Source organism: Vulpes vulpes, chromosome 1 (assembly GCF_048418805.1).
Source record: "Vulpes vulpes isolate BD-2025 chromosome 1, VulVul3, whole genome shotgun sequence".
NCBI lineage: Eukaryota > Metazoa > Chordata > Mammalia > Carnivora > Canidae > Vulpes > Vulpes vulpes.
Genome location: NC_132780.1, coordinates 143454453 through 143468809, shown reverse-complemented (window position 1 = coordinate 143468809; position 14357 = coordinate 143454453). Strand labels below are relative to the sequence as shown.

The window sequence follows — 14357 nt, the reverse complement described above, 5'->3', positions numbered from 1 at the left end:
TGATACTGTGTAAGTAGATATTTGTTCTGGTACTAATTACACTTTTCATTATTGAGTAGAGCATTGGCTTGGGCAAATCAGTGGACATGGTAGGGCATTTTTTCCCCCTTTATATCTCTAACTTTTGAATAAATGTTGGGTTGAAATTAAAAGTGGCCAGTAAATCAGTGGCTTGCTGCTCTTTTACTTATGTGAAGACTTTAATGTGTATACTTCTTGTGGACTTAGCAATTTTAACAATATGACATGAATCATTTGATGGTCCTTCGGAACAATATTTCTAGGCTCTTCTAATACCTGAGAGCACCATGAAAGCACATGAATCACCACCAGCATTTCTTTGTTGTTGAGTGCTAACCAGGACAAGGAGTTGACTTTAAAAAAAAAAAGATTTTATTTATTTATTCATGAGAGACACAGAGAGAGAGGCAGAGACATTGGCAGAGGAAGAAGCAGGCTCCCCATAGGGAGCCCGATGCAAGACTCCATCCCAGGACCCCAGGATCATGACCTGAGCTGAAGGCAGATGCTCAACCACTGAGCCACCCAGGCATCCCAGGAGTTAATTTTTTAAGGTTGTTTTTCCCTGAGTGAATTTATATGAGGACTGATATGTATTAAGTAACACTTTTGGTATAATATTATTTTTTTTCCTCTAGAGGCTTTCGTTAACATTTAAAAGCAAGTCATTTTTCTTTTTCAATAAGGATCCATCATAATATCTAAAATTCAAACAGGTGAATACATGTGTGTATATATATGTGTGTATGTCTATATCTATCTATTAGATATATGCATTGATATATCTATTGTCTATATGCATTGATATCTATAGATAGATAAAGATTATATATAGATATAGAGATGTGTGACGGGATGAGCACTGGGTGTTTTTCTGTATGTTGGTAAATTGAACACCAATAAAAATTAATTTATTAAAAAAAGATATAGAGATGTATATAGATAGATATAAATATGGATATACACACATATGATTCTAGGAAGATAGTATTTAATGAGAAGAAAACCATTTAGCAGTTGCTTGAACTTTCCAGCAAAAATTCCTCCAAGAGCACCTCTCACTTCCATATTCTGTTTCTGCCTTCATTCATTAATTATTGATACCAGCCATATTCTTCTCTGCCAGAGATCGTTTTCTTGATTGATGGCATCTGGAGCCCTCTACACAAAAGTATTTTAAAGGCTGTATCAGGGAATATGACTTTTTCTTTTTCCTCATCCCTCAATATTTAATAACTCAGACCCTACAGCTAATAGCCTCCTTTAGTTCCCTTCTCTGTTGTTTCCTGTTTCATCCAAATGTGCTGGGAATTTGCTCTTGCCCATCTCTTTAAAGAAAGCTACCTTTTATTTCTCAGTCAGCATACATCAAAGGGAAACCCACTGGGTGATAGGGGGTTGCAAATGCAAACTGCCCAGGAGAAGGCCAGTTTTAAACCACGTTAGGCAGGGCTAGGTGGATTCAATTTAACTATAAATGTGAGTGTATATGTTCCTTTTGTGTCTCTCTTTCTTCTTCTGAGCCATTTCCTCCAAGGCTATAATTGCCACCTACACCCTAATCAATAATTGCCAAAATTCTTCCCTGATCAAAACCACCTTCCCAAGCCAGGTAAACCAATAGCTTCTTTTGGAACTCTGCATGTTCTAAACTAAACTCTAGCTCTTTTCTCGCTCACCAGGTTCCCTTCCACCGTTCCCTGCGTTCCTGACCTGAATGTCCATTCGCCTGGTCCTTCAGATGAGTGACTCCCCTCTTGCTCACCCTCACCAACCAATCCTGATGATTCTACTTCCTGAACTCCTGTCCATTTTGACCATTTTCTATGATCCCTGGTCCAAGCATCTTCCATGTGGACTATTGCAGTTTCTCTTTCCTGATCCCTATTTCCCTCTTGCTGCTCTTCAATCCATTTCACGCTGTACACAGTCTTTGTTTGTGGCCTGTTTGTTGTCTCAGGTCTGATGTATGTAATACACACCAGAGGCTTCCCATTCCCTCGAAGATAAAGAAATGATCCTTTAAATTGTAGTATTCTTGGCCTGGCCATCCAGGTCCACCCACCTCATAGCCTTTCCCTGACATCCTCACATCTCCTGCACTCTCTGCCTTCTTTCAGGTTTTCAGGAGTTGGCATGTCCCCAGGGCCTTTGCATGTGCTGCTGCATCTGCCAGCATCTGTCATATGCACCCCTGTCTCTACCCCTCCAGTGCTAGCCCCAGACCTCATTAATTCCTCTCTTATGCATTTTCATAGTGTGTTGTTTATTTCCATCACAGTGTTCATCTCACCATGAATGATTCGTCTATTTATAGGATTGTTAACTAAAATCTAGGGTCCGTGAGAAAAACATCTCTGCCTTACTTGACATTTTCCAGCACTTAGCACAGTGCCTAGCATACACATTTGTTGAAGAAATTAACATCTGAGACTTTTCATATTTTCTATATAAAATTTTAATATTTATATATATTTATATATACTTGGATATCAGTCCTTCCTCCCACTCCGTGCTGCTTATATTGATAGAGACATCTCACATGGAACCAATCTGTTTCTTCCAGAGATTAAAGCTTTGATTACTCTAAAGATAATTTTTTCCTTCTTCAGTCTAATAACTAAGAAAACTCTGAAGAGTTTGCTGCCATCTACAAAGGACTTCACCTGAGTTACTTCATTTGACTCCTACAGCAGAGATGCGAGCTGGAAGATGTGGAGTGCTGTAGTCATTTGCCAGTATTCACAGAGATGTGGCATAATCAGGGCTCGAACCAGGTCTTTTGGTCCAATGCCACATGCTTCTGTTGTGCTAAGTTGCCTCTGCAGTGTCACGGTCAAGGTATACCCCATAGACGTGTTTCTGCAATTCTGTTAGTCATTCATATTTTGCATACTGTGTTCCCTTATATTGAATGGAATTCTTTAGGTACAGTTCCATTATGGATCCTCCTTTTTATAATCTTAGATCATCATAGTTTCTGCCTATTTCTTCCACTGTTGTCTGCTTTTTAAAATAATTATAAATCTTGGGATGCCTGGGTGGCTCAGTGGTTTAATGCCTGCCTTCAGCCTAGGGTGTGATCACCAGGATCAAGTCCCACGTCGGGCTTCCTGCATGGAGCCTGCTTCTCCTCTGCTTGTATCTCTGCCTCTCTCTGTGTCTCTCATGAATAAATAAATCAAATCTTAAATAAAAATAATAAAGTAATTATAAATCTAATTTATATTGTATCATGAGCTTTTACTTAATTGATTGCTTGGTACTGTTTCTGAGACTGAGGTCATTTTTCTTTATCTTCTTTTTTTTTTAAGATTTGATTTATTTATTCATGAGAGACACACACAGAGAGAGGCAGAGACATAGAGTGAGAAGCGGGCGCCACGCAGGAACCCCAGTGTGGGATTCCATCCCAGGACCACGGAATCGCGCCCTGAGCCAAAGGCAGACGCTCAACTGCTGAGCCTCCAGGCATCCTATTGTCTGTATCTTCTGAATATTTATGTTGTTTCCATTTAAAGTTGACACCTTGACCATATGAATTTATCTCCTCTCATTCTTTTTTTTTAAGATTTTATTTATATATTCTTGAGAGACAGAGACAGAGACACAGAGAGAGAGGGAGAGAGACAGAGACAGAGAGACACAGGCAGAGGGAGAGCGGGCTCCATGCAGGAACCCCAATGTGGGACTCCATCCTGGGTCTCCAGGATCACACCCCGTGCCGAAGGCAGCGATAAACCAATAAACTGCTGAGCCACACAGGCTGCCCTCTCATTCTTGATAGTAAGGATTTGTTGATTTCTCCTATTTCTCTTGAAAAACCAGAGCCAATTGTCAATCATATATAAATACAGGTATATTGCTTTTAAGGCCATGTGGCTCTGAGAGCTGGGTTAAGGAAGTAAGATGTTAATAAGCACTTAAAATGTGCACTGTTGTATTCATCTAATAGGTATGTCATCATTTATTTATTCAATACAAATATTTATCCAGTCCTGACATGCACCAACCAAGTCCTTGGGAAACAACTTGATGAAAAATAATCGCTAATATCTATTGAGCTCTTACTGTATGCCTAGCACTGTTTTAATTATTTTATATATATGAACTTGTTTAGCCTTAGTAACAATGCAGTGCAGAAGGTACTACTATCTTTGCTTACTTACCAGTGAGGAATTGAAGCACAGGTTCAGTAACTAGTCCAAGGTCAAGTAGGGCTATGAATCTAGAAAATCTGGCTCTAAGGCTTATGCACATAACCACTAAACTGGGTTACCGAAAGGGATTGGTAACAATTTTTATGGAATATCAAATGAACATAGTAATAAAAGACAATGTGGTTTTTAAAAAAGAAATTAACTATAATTTTTCAGATTATTTATTTAATTTCCCTGAGATTTTGGCTTACGTGGTTCATTTAGTCGGTCTTTAAATAATGTATAAGCATTAATCAAGACTTCTTATTTTTAGAATTTCTGAATTCAAGTTATTCAAAACAGTACCAATTATTTTAGAGGTTCAGGAAACCACACCAGTAATAATCCTCCTGCTTTGCCTCCCTCAATAAGGTGATCCTCCTTTCCATCCTGCTCCCTATGGTGGCTCCTACATGGAAGGGGCATTGTCATCACTATTCTGTTAAGAGAAGTGAAGGCACTTTCCTGCGGTCACATAGCTACTAAGTGGTAAAAAAGTGTTTGCTGACTCAAACTCTCTGCTCTGCTTGTTCAGGTCTCCCACAGTTCAAACCCTTCCCCTACCTTTTCCTAACTGTGCCCTGGAACAAGTGATTTAATATTTCTGTGCTTCAGTTTGCTCACTTGTAAAATGAATGTAAGAATAACTAACAGTGAAGATTAAATTAAATTATTTGTATAAAGTGCATAGAACATGGCCTGTTTTTGCAGGAATTGCTCAATACAAAGTACCTCCTCTGTGACCTACAGATCTACTTGTTTTTCTTTTCCCTTCCAGTATGTAGATGGCTTTTGTATTGAGGAGGGATTTTAGTTTTCATTCTAAGCTTTAAGGCTCATTCATTTACCTTTACATATTTGCATTAGCCAGCTGCTCCTTTTATTCAAGACTGTGAAGAACTACCAGCAATCTTTCAGCTGCCTGCTGTTTTTCCATATAGATGAATTAAAGTGATTAGTACTAGAAGTAATAAAGTTGGATGTCTTTAAAAAATGCTTGATGAAAAAAATGCTTGATGATTTAAAAATTACAGTTGCAAAAAGCCTCTCTTGTCTTTAGAAACAGTTATTTTATAGGAATGCTGAAATAAAATTCAGAGAAGGTCCTTTAAGTATAGTGAAATGCAATTAATAAAACAATTTTAACTAGGTCTAGAAACACTCAGAAGAATTTTATTCATTTAAAATAGCAATTAAGGAATGCCCGGGTGGCTCAGCAGTTGAGCACCTGCCTTAACCCCCAGGGTATGATCCTGGAGTCCCCGGATTGAGTCCCATATCGGGCTCCCTGCATGGAGCCTGCTTCCCTCTCGGCCTGTGTCCCCGCCTCTATCTGTGTCTCTCATGAATAAATAAATAAAATTAAAAAAAATAAAATAGCAATTAAATAATAACATAGTTTCTTTGGGAAGGAGTATGACATACCTTTAAAAGAAGTCATCAGTTTTTCTCTGAACCACCTTTGAAAGTTAAAGCTATTATTAAGTGAACCACTGAGAAATGTTTCATATATAATCTTTAGCAGGGAAGTAAACTATTTCATTAGGATGGCTGTGCTTCTGAAGATCAAGAAGGTTTTGATATTTGCTTTTTTTTTTTAAAGGTAAGTAGGCACTTAAATATGCAACTCAAGAAACGAATTGTAGGTCATCGTACTTGATGTAGTTCAAATTGTCATTTAAAATTTTCAGCTTCCGATTATAGACAAATAAGCAAGAAGACATCAGTAGAGATGAAAAAGTAAATTTAAGTATTTTTGGCTGGGGCACTTGTGTGGCTCAGTCAGTTGATTGTCCAACTGTTGATTTCAGCTCTGGTCATGATCTCAGGGTCATGGGGTCTAGCGCTGTGTCAGGCTTTCCACTCAGGGTGGGGCAAAGGGGGAGAGTCTGCGTGAGAATTCTTTCTCTTCCTCTACCCTCTCCTCACTTGCATTCTCTCTCTCTCAAATAAATAAGTCTTTAAAAATAAATAAATATATTTTTTAAAGCTCATGTCAGTCCAGATATGCTTTTTTTTTTAAGACTTATTTATTTATTCATGAGAGACACACACAGTGAGAGAGGCACAGACACAGGGAGAAACAGGCTCCATGCAGAGAACCCGATGTGGGACTTGATCCCGGGTCTCCAGGATCACATCCTAGGCTTGAAAGCAGCACTAAACCGCTGAGGCACCTGGGCTGCCCAACCAGATATGTTTTCACTAGAATAACAGTTGTTAAAGTATAGTCTGAAGACCCATGGTAGTGCCAAGACCCTTTCAGAAGCCTGTGAAGTAACCACAATGCTAAGATATCTTTCTCATTTTCACTCTCCTTCCCTCACAGGTACATGGTGGAGCTTTCTAGAGGCCATGGGATGTGTGATGATGCCATCACTCTTGACTAATGCAATGTGCTCTGTGCATTCTTGTGTTTTAAATTTTGTTTGAATTTTTAATATGTCAGATATCTATTGATGCAACCCAAACAAACAAAAACACTCTGAGATCCTCAGTAATTTTTAAAAAATGTAACAGGTCCCTGTTATGAAACCAAAATGTTTGAGAACCTCTACTCTAGAAAAATAACTTCAGATGGATGAGGGACTCATCTTCCAAATGCTGCTAATGACCAGCCAGTTGGAGACAGGAAACCGCAGACATGGCCATAGAAATTTAATTTTCATTGTCAATAGCATTACTTGATGTGTGTCATGTGGTCACTGGCTCACAGATTTTGTGTCAGTCTCACCCACAAGAATACCACCAGCTCCATGAGGGCGAGGGCTCTGCTGCTTTGTTCATTGCCATCACTCCAGTATCCATGAGACCCCCAGTATGTATTATTGAATGAATGGATTTTATTTTTTTAAGAATATTTATTTATTTATGAGAGAGAGAGAGACAGGCTAGGAGGGAAGAAGAGAGAGAGAGAGCACAAGGAGGAAGGCAGAGAGAGGGAGAAGCAGACTCCCTGCTGAGCAGGGAGCCTGATGTGGGATTCAATCCCAGGACCTCAGGATCGTGACTTGAGTGGAAGGCAGATGCTTAATTGACTGAGCCACCTGGCACCCCCGAGTGGATTTTAAATCACGATATTGCAATATTAATAAGCTGTTGACTATGTGCTAATTTCATAATGCGTGTAATCAGCATTATGATCTGCTGACCTCATTGCCTGCCCTCCACCTGAACAACTCTGCTATATTGGCTCCTGCCTGGGGCCAGGTACATAGTAGGTATGGCAGGCATCACAAATCTAAAGAATTCGATCTAGAGACAGGTCAGTTCATTCAGGAAGAAAATTAGGAGTTCCAGGGGGAAGGTGGCAGACAGGATCTTGTGTCAAGTTTGGGTCAGAAAGGATGCACTGGAAATGGACCAATAGCCTGACTCCATGACAAAGGGAGGCCACTTCCTGGCTGGTTTCTTGCTTTTTGCTTATGAGGCAGGACTCCCTGTGGTTAAGAAGGGAGGACTCCAGAGCTAGGCTGCTCAGAGTTGAGTCCAGGTTCTTCTGTTTGATGGCTGTGCAACCTTTGGCAAACTGCCTAAGCTTCCCTGTTTTTCCATGTAGAGTGAGTGTCATAATATTTTCATCTACCTCGTAGGATTGTTTGAGATTAAATGAACTAATAAGGTATGTGTAACCATTCAGACAATGCATTGCACATAGTAAATTTTATATATGTCTATGTAAATACGAGTTTTTTTTTTTTTTTATTGGTGATTGTCTGGGACTCATCAGTGTTGAGTGAGAGCAACAGAGATGAATCCACGTTCCAACAGAATCAGTGGCAGGGCTGTTAGGCGGCATGCAGAGCGAGCTGTTAGCACCTGGGCTCAGGAACCAGAGTTTGGCTACTTGCTCACTATATAATCTTGAATTATTATTTTTTTGCCTTAGCTTCCTCCTCTGTGAAACAGAGAAGAGTGCTCACCTCAATGAATTATAGAAAACAGTGAGTTAATGAATATAAACTGTTTAGTGGAATGTCTGGACCACAGTAAGTACTTAACATAGTTCACGTGGTATAATCAAATTATGTCTTCAGTGATTGAAGAATAGGAGTTCAGTCCAGTCTCAAAAATCAACCAAAGAAGTGGCAAATAAAATAAGTTATTTAAGACAATAGGATCTTATTTTATTTTTTTAAAGGTTTTATTTACTTATTTGACAGAGAGAGAGAGAACGTGTGCACAAGCAGGGGAAGCAACAGAGGGAGAGGAAGAAGCAGACTCCCCCCTGAGCACGAAGGACCCTAGGATCAGGACCTGAGCCAAAGGCAGGTTCTTAACTGACTGAGCCACCCAGGTGCCCCAAGACAATAGGATTTTAAATTGGGTAATTCAGTCACAGTAAAAACAATGAACTAATGGGGGCTCCCACAGTTTGTACACAAATGGATAGAAAATATATAAAATATAAAGAAGGCATAACCCTGTGTATGGATTCCTGAGAGGAAAGGTCAGTCTTCTCTTTTACCTGATGGCTCCATCAGGAGCCACACAAGTGTGAGGGACAGAAAAGAGGTTGGGTCAGAGCTGTGGACGAAAGGTCAGGTCTTCAGTAGGTGGGGGGCTCTCATCTTGTCTCTTTTCCTTTCTTTTCTGCTTTTTTTCTCCCCCCCCCCCTAAATTCCTTAATATTGAGAAATGTAAAACAGAAAGACCATAGAACTGGCAGTCTGGAAACCACAGTTTCAGTCTTGGTCTGCCATAACTACCAGTATGACCCTAGAATAAGCCACTGGACCTCCTGGGACCCTGGTCTCCTCATTTGGAAAGAGGGGGGGACAAATTAAATTATTTTAAAAGCCCCTTTCTAAGGCTACCTGCATGGCTCAGTGGTTGAGCATCTACTTTTGGCTTAGGTTGTGATCCCGGGGTGCTGGGATCGAGTCCTGAATCGGGCTCCTTGCAGGGAGCCTGCTTCTCTCTCTGCCTGTGTCTCTGCCTCTCTCTCTCTCTCTCTCTCTCTCTCTCTCTCTCTGTGTCTCTCATGAATAAATAAGTAAAATCTTTTTTAAAAATGTAAAAGAAAAATAAAGTCTCTTCCTAGCCTTACTCTGGGAATCCACTGGAGCTATCCAGAAACACTGGGACTTCCTGGAATGAAATTAGGAATTCAGATGGTCTAGCACACATGCTTGGGCCCACCCCTTCAAGCAAGGTGCTGGATATCCTGAATGACACATCTGGAGATCCCCCAGGAATGAAGGTCCTCATGACCCTGTGACCTGGCAGCCAGGAGAGGACAACCTGAAGCAAGTTTGTGAGCTCTGTCCTAAAGTTACGCATACTTAACAAGTAGTTAGTTATTGTAACATAGCCATCCCTCCCTGTGAAGAATGCCCTTGAGAGCTCCGTCCATCCTGTCCTCTTCACCCGTTATCAGTACCTCATCAGTACTCCTGCGCTCATGTCCCTGCTGTTCATCACATTTTAAAAGTAGCTTCTCAGTCCTTTTAATATTATCATCAGGGATCCCTGGGTGGCGCAGCGGTTTGGCGCCTGCCTTTGGCCCAGGGCGCGATCCTGGAGACCCGGGATTGAGTCCCACGTCGGGCTCCCGGTGCATGGAGCCTGCTTCTCCCTCTGCCTGTGTCTCTGCCTCTCTCTCTCTCTCTCTCTCTCTGTGACTATCATAAATAATAAAGAAATTAAAAAAAAATATTATCATCATCCCTGCCTGGAGATACATGCCCACCTGCACATGGTTTTGTGCAGCCTCATAGCAGGCATAGGTCTCCCTCCATATCCTTGACTTCCTCACTAAATTAAGTACATTTCGTCATTATTTTTATTTTCATTCTTGGTGAGATAAAACTGAATTTTCTCAAATGAGTTTGGCTTTGCAACTCAATGGCTCCTTCTACATTCTTCATCTTCCTTCTCTTTAATGTCAGTAACATTTGAAGCCTCTGCCCAGAACATGTCCTTCTCTGTTAGTGACGGCATCCTTTCTCTATTAGACTTTGATTCATTTTCTTTTCCTCTCACTAACTTCCTTTCTTTTTTTTTTTTTTTTAAGATTTTATTTATTTATTCATGAGAGATTCAGAGAGGGAGAGAGGAGACGTAGGCAGATAGGAGCAGGCTCCATGCAGGGAGCCCAATGTGGGACTTGATCCTGGGACCCTGGCATCACACCCTGGGCCTAAGGCAGATGCTCAATCACTGAGCTACCCAGCCACCCAGGCATCCCAACTTCCTTTCTTCTTGATTGCCTACATTTGTCCTATCTTTGGTTTTCACTTTTCCTTTCTAAATATTCTTCCTCACATTGAAAACCAAAACCCAACCCAGTCGATTTAGAGATCTGATTGGTTTTATTAAGGAATTATGAGGGTAGCATCCCATTTAGTAAGTAGAGGGGAGCTTCAAAGAGCTGTATAAGATGGGAAGGTTTTTGTAGGAAGGAGGGTTAGGCCAGAAAGTTATTAGTGAAAGAAAAGGATTGTTTCAGGCAAATCACCTTCCCTTAAGGGAGAAAGACAGGGGGTCTTATTAGGTAGGTTATCTCATCTTTGAGGGATAGAGAAGGCCCATATGGCAGATATCCTCATCAGTGCTGATCAGAAAGTTCCTGACTGGGGCACCTAGGTGGCTCAGTGGTTGAGTGTCTGCCTTTGGCTCAGGTCATGGTCCCGGGGTCCTGGGATTGAGTCCCACATTGGGCTCCCTGCATGGAGCCTGCTTCTCCCTCTGCCTGTGTCTCTGCCTCTCTGTGACTCTCATGAATGAATAAATAAAATCTTTGGAAAAAAAAAAAAAAAAGAAAGTTCCTGATTGACAGGTTAAGACTATATCATAGAGCATGGGGGGTGGGGGGGAGTGGTTAAAACTGCACTTAAGTTAGATATTAAATCCAGATTTAGTGACGTGGCTTAAGTGACACTATTTTGAACCTATAGTTTTCTTTTTAACACTTGGAAATTGTGTCTGTTTAACAGCTTCATATTCCCTTTAAGCAGATGACTTCCAAATCCTGTATTTTGATAGACTTTTTTTCCCCTTGGTTAGTCATTTATATTATTCACAAGACATTTATTGTGCACCTTGAATAGGGTACTGTGTTGGTGCTAAGGATATAAAGATGGGTGACTTTCTCTCCTTTCGGCAATTCTAATGGTGTCGAATTAAACTGAGAGGCACCAGGCTGATAAAGCCAACCCAATAAGACGGTGCTAATATAAAGGATTTTATTTATTTATTTATTTATTTATTATTTTTTATTTTTTATTTTTTTAATATAAAGGATTTTAAAAACTGCTTTTGGAATATGGGGAACTAAATAAATCTCCAAGGGCTCTCAGGGAAGGGATTCCCAGATAAGAAGGTCATGGGAGGTGGATCTTGAAGGTTGAGTAGGAGTTTGTGAGCTGTGACATCCCCAGACTTCCTTCTCTTGTATTTCTCTGATATTCTGCTGTCACCTCAAACTCAACATGTCAGAAGTCAAATTCTCCATCTTTCTCCCTAAATTGTATCACCTACTTGACTTTGGTATTTGATTCTTCTCATGAGTCATCCAGAGAATATATTGTAGGCATTTTTTTTTCTTTTTATTGCTCTGCTGTCAGATAGAAAGTGCTCCCCAGGGATCCCTGGGTGGTACAGTGGTTTAGCACCTGCCTTTAGCCCAGGGCACGATCCTGGAGACCTGGGATCGTATCCCACATCAGGCTCCCGGTGCATGGGGCCTGCTTCTCCCTCTGCCTATGTCTCTGCCTCTCTCTCTCTCTCTGTGTGTGACTATCATAAATAAATAAAAATTAAAAAAAAAAACTCCCCATTCTTCCTTCGTCTTTTCCTTCAATCATGTCCACTGCCCCAGGTAGCTCCTGTTCTGTCACCTGCTATCTGGGTTACTGCAGTGGACTCTTAGCTGACCAGTCTGCCCAAGGTTGCCTTCTCCGTTTAATCTGTGTCTGAAGTCATTGTCACATCAATCTTTTATAAACACATTTGATTTCATCACTCCTCTCCGCAAAAATAATGGCAACCTGACATGTGTTCAGAGTTTAGTTTGTGAAGTGCCTTTCTTTAAATAATCTCATTTAATTATCACGCCAGTCTTGTGAAAGAAATTCTGTACTTTTCTGAATATCTCTTAAATTTAGGATCCAGTAGTCAGTGAGCTCCTGCAGGCAGAAATGACATTTTGTTCATCTTGGCGCCTTCTGTGTGTAGTACTGTGCTACTGCAGAAATGATGTCCGTTGTGCTATGTGTTTGTTTCTCCCTATTACCTGCACATTGCACGTGCCCCCAAACAATTTTGATCAGAAGTCACTGAAATTAAGTTACAAAAAGGACAATCCCCCCCACCCCGTTCCAGTGCTGATACTGTTTGTCCATATACTCACTGCTCAGCAGTCACCTCCTCAGGCCATGACTGTTACTGTTACTGGACAGCCCTGGAATCTCAGGGTCCCTAAGTTTCTTAACATCCAGTGCTGTGTATATGCAGAACCATTCTTTATGAATAGCTTTCCTTAAGCTATTTTTTAAGCTTTTTTCCTTAAGCTTTCCATTAAGCTGATCTCTTAATGGTTAATTATGTAACCAAACACTTGTGCACACAGTAGGTTTTTTATATCATCCTTTCTTTAAAAGATGTATTTATTTGAAAGACGGCGGGGGGCAGAGGGAGAGGGAGAGAGAGAAAGAATCTGAAGCAGATTCCCTGCTGAAGGAAGAATCCCACATGGGGCTCAATCTCACCACCCCGAGATCATGACCTGGGCAGAAATTGAGAGGTGGATGCTTAAGTGACTGTGCCACCCAGGCACCCCTTTTATATCATTCTTAATATCAGACTCCATTTACTTGCTTTGTATGGTTTTCAGTGATGCTCTATGATAGTACAGACCTGGAGAGTCTAAGTGCTCTAGTTTTTCATGTTTAAAAATGTGGGGATTCTGTGGCTTATAATCTGTTCTATTTCCATATCTTGCTTCCCATATTTATAAGAAAACTGGTCGTAGAAGTGATAACAGTAAGAAAAAACTTTAAAATAACATAAATGAAGTAAAACAATTTGGATCTGAATCTGTAAGAATTTGGCATTTTGAAACCTGGCAACACAGATAGCCAGAAACTCTACTCCTGTCTGACAGGAACCAATTTGCATAAAAAGAGCAAATAGCTTTTTTTGGTTGTTATTCGCCTTAGGAAGCCGTAGAACATGATCCAACTTGCATTTTATTTTATTTTTCTCATAATCTATCTTGCATTTTAAAAGGCAGTTTGCTGACATGAAGAATATGATGAACCAGCAGAAGACTTAGAAATGTGCTTGACTTTGCAGTAGCAATTGAAGTTCTTTGCAGCCAAAAGGCTTTGTCAGGCCTTCTTTCCAAGAGCCCCTGCTGCCATCTGCTGGTCGGTGATTCAGCAACAAACTTCTACATGAAGAGATGACAGGGTTGAGTAAGAAGTTACTTTGAGGGCAAAAAATCACCTTGTAATTTAATGACGTTTTAAAAACAGAAGTAAACACTAAAATGAGATGAGGTTACAAATAAATTACTTAGAAAAATATCTCTTTATAGAATCCTGGACATAAAATTAAGATAAAGGAGGGATTTGCCTGGGTCCCTGGGAAAAAGTCGTATCTTTTCCTGTAAAGGAAAGGTATATATGAAGTATGGGGAATGTACTGTGAAGTCAAGTTGTATGAAACAGAGATAGAGTTGAAGTGTGGCAAGCTCCAAACCTAGGAACTGTGGAGGTGGATGAGAGAGAATTGGGCTGGGTAGTGGTAGAAGGAGGTTACTGGGGAATTGGAGATAGGCAGGAAAGGTTTCTTAGCCAGTGGTGTTCAAATGCTAGCTGTATCAGAATGCCCCAGAAGGCTTGGTCAGATGAAGATTGTTGGGCCTCATCCAGTGATCAACAGAAATATTTAACAGCTGGCTCATTGGAAAAAAATACTTTTGGGTTTGTAGCAGTGCCCTATGTCCACAGTGTCCGTTCTCCCACTATGACTGACTTCAGGCTACCAACATGGCACCACTATGTGCAAAGTCAAGAAGAGATGTGCTGTAAACACCAGCATATAGTATTTCCACCAACACCTATGCCAGGTGCAAATAACCTCAAGGGCAGAGGTAATAGTAAACTGTAGTTATTGTATTAGGAAGCATGG

At 40.6% G+C, this 14357-nt stretch overlaps 1 protein-coding gene across 3 annotated transcripts in view; it reads left to right on the top strand.

The window, feature by feature from the left end:
- The window catches only part of RCAN2 (regulator of calcineurin 2), a 261047-nt gene that overhangs the window by 56096 nt on the left and 190594 nt on the right, over window positions 1–14357 (top strand). The window lies entirely within an intron of this gene.